Here is a 7648-nt window from a genome sequence, read left to right on the forward strand (position 1 = left end):
GACAGCTCTAATGATCCAACATGACAACTGACAGCTCTAATGATCCGACATGGCAACCGACAGCTCTAATGATCCAACATGGCAACCAACAGCTCTAATGATCCAACATGGCAACCAACCGCTCTAATGATCCAACATGGCAACCGACCGCTCTAAACCGACATCTCTAATGATCCAACATGACAACTGACCTCTCTAATGATCCAACATGGCAACCGACAGCTCTAAACCAACAGCTGTAATGATCCAACATGGCATCCGACCGCTCTAAACCGACAGCTCTAATGATCCAACATGGCAACCAACAGCTCTAATGATCCAACATGGCAACCAACCGCTCTAATGATCCAACATGGCAACCAACAGCTCTAATGATCCAACATGGCAACCAACCGCTCTAATGATCCAACATGGCAACCAACCGCTCTAATGATCCAACATGGCAACCAACCGCTCTAAACCGACATCTCTAATGATCCAACATGACAACTGACATCTCTAATGATCCAACATGGCAACTGACCTCTCTAATGATCCAACATGGCAACCAACCGCTCTAAACCGACATCTCTAATGATCCAACATGGCAACCGACAGCTCTAAACCAACAGCTCTAATGATCTAGCATTACAACTGACAGCTCTCATGTAACAGTGTAACTTATTGGCGGTAACAATGAGAGCACTCACTCGTAATCAAACTGTAATTCAAAAAACTTTCAGATCATATTCTAATGTTTACATCTGTAAGTTTTGGACAGGGGCACTAGCAGTAGAAAACAAGTGATTGACCAGAAAGTAACTGAAATATAGATCAGACAGGGACCCTGAGATCTCTACTCATCAGACAGTGGTACTGAAAGCTCTAACGATCGTCTTGTAACACTGAAAGCTCCGCTGGACCAGTGGACTGTGCAGGAATATTAGTTTTATTAAAACATGTTTGTGTTTTTAGGTCCTAATGGAGCCGACCCAGAATCTAATGGTGCAGTAATCAAACCATACAAATATTTTTGGAATCAGAACCAGAAAGTGGTTCTGAAAGCTCATTTGATATGTTTGGTTCAGGAAATGGACACAAACTGCTGAATGGAGGAAGTGGAGGGGGTGGAGCTGGCAGTCAAACAGGTAAGGTCCTGGGGGAGTGGGGGGTGGAGCTGGCAGTCAAACAGGTAAGGTCCTGGGGGAGTGGGGGGTGGAGCTGGCAGTCAAACAGGTAAGGTCCTGGGGGAGTGGGGGGTGGAGCTAGCAGTCAAACAGGTAAGGTCCTGGGGGAGTGGGGGGTGGAGCTGGCAGTCAAACAGGTAAGGTCCTGGGGGAGTGGGGGGTGGAGCTAGCAGTCAAACAGGTAAGGTCCTGGGGGAGTGGGGGGTGGAGCTAGCAGTCAAACAGGTAAGGTCCTGGGGGAGTGGGGGGTGGAGCTGGCAGTCAAACAGGTAAGGTCCTGGGGGAGTGGGGGGTGGAGCTAGCAGTCAAACAGGTAAGGTCCTGGGGGAGTGGGGGGTGGAGCTGGCAGTCAAACAGGTAAGGTCCTGGGGGAGAGGGGGGTGGAGCTGGCAGTCAAACAGGTAGGGTCCTGGGGGAGTGGGGGGTGGAGCTGGCAGTCAAACAGGTAAGGTCCTGGGGGGGTGGGGGGTGGAGCTGGCAGTCAAACAGGTAAGGTCCTGGGGGAGTGGGGGGTGGAGCTAGCAGTCAAACAGGTAAGGTCCTGGGGGAGTGGGGGGTGGAGCTAGCAGTCAAACAGGTAAGGGGGGGGGGGGAAGGGGGGTTCGGCTGTTGGCATTCACTGGGTCTCACCAGTCTGTCCGTCTCTGTCTTCAGGTGTTTTGGCAGCATACGGGTACGGCAGTGCAGATTATACAGGTGTGTGTGTGTGTGTGTGTGTGTGTGTGTGTGTGTGTGTGTGTGTGTGTGTGTTTTGGGGTACGTCTACATGACAACAGCTGTTTGAGAGCACAGCCCGGTGGAGCTTTTATCAAAAGGCTCGGGCTGTGTTGCCACAGAAATGGGCAAAAACAAGACGCTCTGGAAACATTGGGGATCCCTTGCTATTATTTGCAACTGATGTCACACACCCAGCCTCACAATGCACGCTGGGTAATCGCCGCCATGTTGGAGTGAAAACAAATATTCAGGCGTATGGGTTCTGGTTGTGGTCCTGACGGGAGGCGGTCGCTCAGAGAAGGTTCTGCTGCTGTGTCTTAGAGTGCAGATGTTCTAGTTTCATACGAGACCCAGCATGTTGGAGCAGACGGGTCTGGTTCTGGAGCGTTCTGTGTCTGCAGGTGAGGTGAGGGGGGCGTGTCGGATTGTTACGTCTGGATTTTAAAGTTGTTATGAAGCAAACACTCGGTGGTCAAAGTGCAGCTGAATCAGCTAACCGTAACCTAAGCGTGGTCCCAGTCCAGGTTCTCCTGGATTCGATGATTTTAGAGTTCACAGTCACCGAAACTACAATTCAACTTTGTGTTCTGTCAATGTCAATGTCCGTGTTCTCTGTTATTAATGTTTAGAGTGTATTATTACCTCCGCCAGGAGGTTGTGTAATCATGTCGGTTTGTTGGTCTGTTAGCAACATTATGGAAAAAGTGATGGACGGATTGCAATGAAACTTAGTGGAAAGGGGGGTCTTGGTCTAACTTAGAATCCATTAAATTTCGGCGATGATCCGGATCACTGTCTGGATCCAGGAGTTTTTTAAAGGATTCTTTATCATTGAGAGATAGGGAGTCTTTCACATGGTTGGGCAGCCCGCCGACAGGGGGGACAAACGCCTGGTTCACAGGAAGCGCCGTGCGCCCAGGTTCAGATCGGTGCCCCTGTTAACCTAGCTGACGGTTTATACAGGAGGCGCGGGGGACCGCCGTGGACCGCCGGGGACCGCCGTGGACCGCCGTGGACCGCCGTGGACCGCTAGATGTAAAGCTGGACAGAGCAGATCGCACCACACAGGAAGTCAGGAACAGAAAATACAAGAGAATCCGGTCCATTTTCAAATTACAATGAAGTAAAATAACATAAATTATGTTGCTTTTCGGTTTTCCTTTTCAGATAAACACACACACACACACACACACACACACAGGGAGAAAGGGCGAGAGAGAGAGAGAGAGAGAGGTGCCATACGCTGCAGCACCCGCTCCAATCACACCCCCATCACAGTGTTGTTTTAGTATATATGGAGTTCTTATTGTTGTTGGTGACTGATCTGAGCTGTGGCAGAGGTCTGCCTCTCTGGGCCACATTCCAGTTCTCCATGTTCTCTGTCTTTAATGTTTACAGTGTGTTGTTCTCCGTGTTCTCTGTCTTTAATGTTTACAGTGTGTTGTTCTCCGTGTTCTCTGTCTTTAATGTTTAGAGTGTGTTGTTCTCCGTGTTCTCTGTCTTTAGAGTGGATTGTTCTTTGAACATTTTTGCAGCTCCAAGAGTTATATATTGATGAATCTGCCTAAAATTTCGTAGATTAAACTTGACTGTGTTTGACAGGTTCTTGACATCCAAAACAAAGGTTCATTTCAAAAGACCAGGGGGAAATGAACCTTTGTTTTGGATTATAACTTGGAAGACCAATGAACCTTTTTGGACTAGGTTCTTGACATGTTTTTTAAAACTGAGTGTTGAGTCAAGAATCACACCTAAGTACTTAAAATCAGGAACAATTTCTAGTTCTTCGCCTCTTAGAAATACACCAGGCTGGGTAATGTTTAAAGACTGTTTGGAGAACATCCTGCTGACCGTTTTTTTACCGTTGAGCAACAGGCAAGATTTAAAAAGCCATTGATGTATCTGCTCCGTAGCCGAGGTCAGGATGGAAGACGCCTCATTAGGACTTTTTGCATGTGTGAAGACAACTGCATCATCTGCATACATTTGAAAGTCCACTTCAGCTCATGTATTTGGCAGATCATTTATATACAAGGAGAACAACAGTGGACCAAGTATTGACCCTTGTGGCACTCCTACAGGGACATCCAGAGCAGGGGTTTGACACCATTAATCGTAACAGAATGTTTTCTTGAGGATAAATAAGATTTGAACCATTGAACAGCACCGGGTGAGAAATTGAAAAGTGTTAATTTTGACAATAAAATTTCATGATTAACGGTGTCAAATGCCTTTTTCAGGTCTAAGAACACCTCACCAACACAAGCGTTGTTATCTAGTTTGCTTTTAAGATTTTCTAAAAATAAACCAATTGCCAACTCTGTAGAGTGGTTGGTGCGGAACCCAAATTGCAGAGGATGTAAGGAGCAAAGACCTTCATTTAGATGTTCACTGATCATTTTTGCAACCCATTTTTCAGCCACCTTAGAAACAACCGGAAGAATACTGATGGGCCTGTCGAGAGCTGCATTCAGTCAGTCCCCAGATTTAAGTTTATTTTAGCTCTTAGCTTAGCTACAGTGTCACACAGCTGTTAGCTTACTACAGTGTCACACAGCTGTTAGCTTACTACAGTGTCACACAGCTGTTAGCTTACTACAGTGTCACACAGCTGTTAGCTTAGCTGCTATAAACAGCTGTTAGCTTAGCTGTTTGCTACCAGTGAACCAGTGATTGATTCATTCTCCAACATCAGTGGGCGGGAAACGGCGTCCCGCTGTGTGACGGGGACAGACGGGGACAGACGGGGTCCAGCTGTCAGTGGAGGACAGGGAACCGTGAGACACCGGGACAGTGACGGACGCTGGCGGCTGAGCTCTGTGGCGTGATGCCTTCGTGTTTCACAGTCTGCACGGCCGGCGCTCCCATGTGCTCGTTTCGAAGAATTCATTCACCAAGTTGAAACGGTACGGAGCGGTTGACGAGAGACGTTTTCAAACGGGACTCTGACCGGACCGACTGTCCCAACAGGAAGTAACTCAGACCTCCTCCGCCTCAGGCTAGATCAGATCAGTCCCTGCTCCGTTTCAAACCAATCTTCTGCTTCTGCAGGAATCAGTGACTCGTCCAACCACCACTTCTTGCTCGGCATTATGGGTAAGTTGAGTTGCTGACTTTCATTTTCAGCTGCAGTAACATCAGTACCCGATGTTCTGGTGTCACTGCTGGTGCAGGCCCACTGGGCCCAATGGGCCAGGACCTCCCAGAACCCAACAGGCCAGCCCCACCCACGCCCCACTGACCCAGTCCCACCCAGACCCCAATGACCCGCCCCCACCCAGACCACACTGACGCAGCCCCACCCAGCCCCACCCAGCCCCACCCAGACCCCAATGACCCGGCCCCACCCAGACCACACTGACCCAGCCCCACCCAGCCCCACCCAGCCCCACCCAGCCCCACCCAGCCCCACCCAGACCCCACTGACCCAGCCCCACCCAGACCCACCCAGACCCCAATGACCCGGCCCCGCCCAGACCCCAATGACGCAGCCCCACCCAGACCCCAATGACCCGGCCCCGCCCAGACCCCAATGACGCAGCCCCACCCAGACCCCACTGACCCGGCCCCACCCAGACCACACTGACGCAGCCCCACCCAGACCCCAATGACCCGGCCCCACCCAGACCACACTGACGCAGCCCCACCCAGACCCCAATGACCCGGCCCCGCCCAGACCCCAATGACCCGGCCCCGCCCAGACCACACTGACGCAGCCCCACCCAGACCCCAATGACCCGGCCCCACCCAGACCACACTGACGCAGCCCCACCCAGACCCCAATGACCCAGCCCCACCCAGACCCCACTGACCCGGCCCCGCCCAGACCACACTGACGCAGCCCCACCCAGACCCCAATGACCCAGCCCCACCCAGACCACACTGACGCAGCCCCACCCAGACCCCAATGACGCAGCCCCACCCAGACCCCAATGACCCGGCCCCACCCAGACCCCAATGACCCGGCCCCACCCAGCCCCACCCAGACCCCACTGACCCGGCCCCACCCAGACCCCAATGACCCGGCCCCACCCAGACCCCAATGACCCGGCCCCACCCAGACCCCAATGACCCGGCCCCACCCAGACCCCAATGACCCGGCCCCACCCAGACCCCAATGACCCGGCCCCGCCCAGACCCCAATGACCCGGCCCCACCCAGACCCCAATGACCCGGCCCCGCCCAGACCCCACTGACCCGGCCCCACCCAGACCACACTGACCCGGCCCCGCCCAGACCCCACTGACCCGGCCCCACTCAGACTTATACAGGCGAACACCACCTGTAACACTGTAGTTTGCTCATGTAATCCTGGGTTTCTGGTCAAGGCGTAGGTTATTTGATCGACTGTGATTTTTCTGTTTGTTTTTTTGTGTTTGGGTGTAAATTGTTGTTCTGACTGTAGCTTTATTTTTTATTCAGTATGTGACAGTCCTGTCATTATCTGGAAGTTTTTGTCTGACTGTAGCATGCTTATCAGCCCTTTAGCAATGTTTAGCAGATTGTGATTGTTCATGTGACTGTAGTTTCTTTTCCCGACTGCAGTCGAGTTATCCGACTGCAGTTTATTTACTTCACCGGTCTGGCTGTAGTTGCTGTCTGCCTTTTGGTTTGAGGCTTTAGTTTTTCTAACTGTAGCTGATCTGATAGTGGTCTGTGTGTGTGAATGTGGATTGTTCAGCTGACTGTAGTGTCAGTAAATAAGGTGTATTTGTATAGCTTTTCACAGATCAGCCACAAAGTCCCAAAGTGCTTCACAGTGGCAGAGACTCATGTAAAGGTCAGAGGTCATATGAACAGAGCTCGGCCCATAAGATTAGAGATGGTGTAAACATGAGATCAGAGGGACAAGAAATCATACAGCCAGAACACAGAACAGCCGAGACAACACCGAGTCTGCTTGGTCTGGGATGCTTTGCGGAACACCCATGAGTCCATGGTGTATCTGACCACGTCGATTTGTTTCCTAACTACAGTTTACTCATCTGACTGTAGTTTCTTCAAGCAACTGTAGTTGAGACATTCAACTCCAACTGATCTTTTTAATAACCAACTAATCTGACTGTCATTTATTTTTCCGATCTGTTTTGGCACGGTATTTTTTTCTGACTGTACATTGTTTATCTCACAGTCGCTGATCGGAGTTTGGATGTGTTCATGGGGATTATTTCACTGGCTGTATTTTTTTACCCGACCACATTGAGCATTTTTTCTAACTTTAGATTGTTTGTCCGAGTGTAGTTTGACTGTCTGACTGTAGTCTGTTGCTTTCAGGTGGGGGTGTCTTCAGACCGGAGGGTGTTGAGAACTTCGAAGGTTTGATTTCAGATGAAATCAAGATTTTCAACAACAGGGTGAAAAACAACTACAACTCAAATGGTTGTGTTTTGTGTGACAGGTCAGCTGACTCCGCCCACACACCGGCACGGCAGCACACCACGTCAGTACGGGACTGATCAGGTGTTTGGAAGGTGTGGATGATGTTATTGATCACCTGTGTGTGTGTGTGTGTGTGTGTTTCAGTCATGGGTTCAGGTGTGACTGCAGCTGGTTCTGATCCCGGTCGTCTGGATCCAGGTCCTGCAGGTTCTGATCCCGGTCGTCTGGATCCAGGTCCTGCAGGTATCCGCTGTGCTGTTCGGCTGATCCTCGGCTGATCCTGACCCTTCAGGTCTGTTTTGCAGCTCCTCAGCCGGACCTCAGCATCCTGCAGTCCGGACCCGAGCCCGGCTCTCGGGGGCCGGGCGACCACCACATGGCGCCCG

Source organism: Salarias fasciatus, chromosome 22 (assembly GCF_902148845.1).
Source record: "Salarias fasciatus chromosome 22, fSalaFa1.1, whole genome shotgun sequence".
Lineage (NCBI taxonomy): Eukaryota > Metazoa > Chordata > Actinopteri > Blenniiformes > Blenniidae > Salarias > Salarias fasciatus.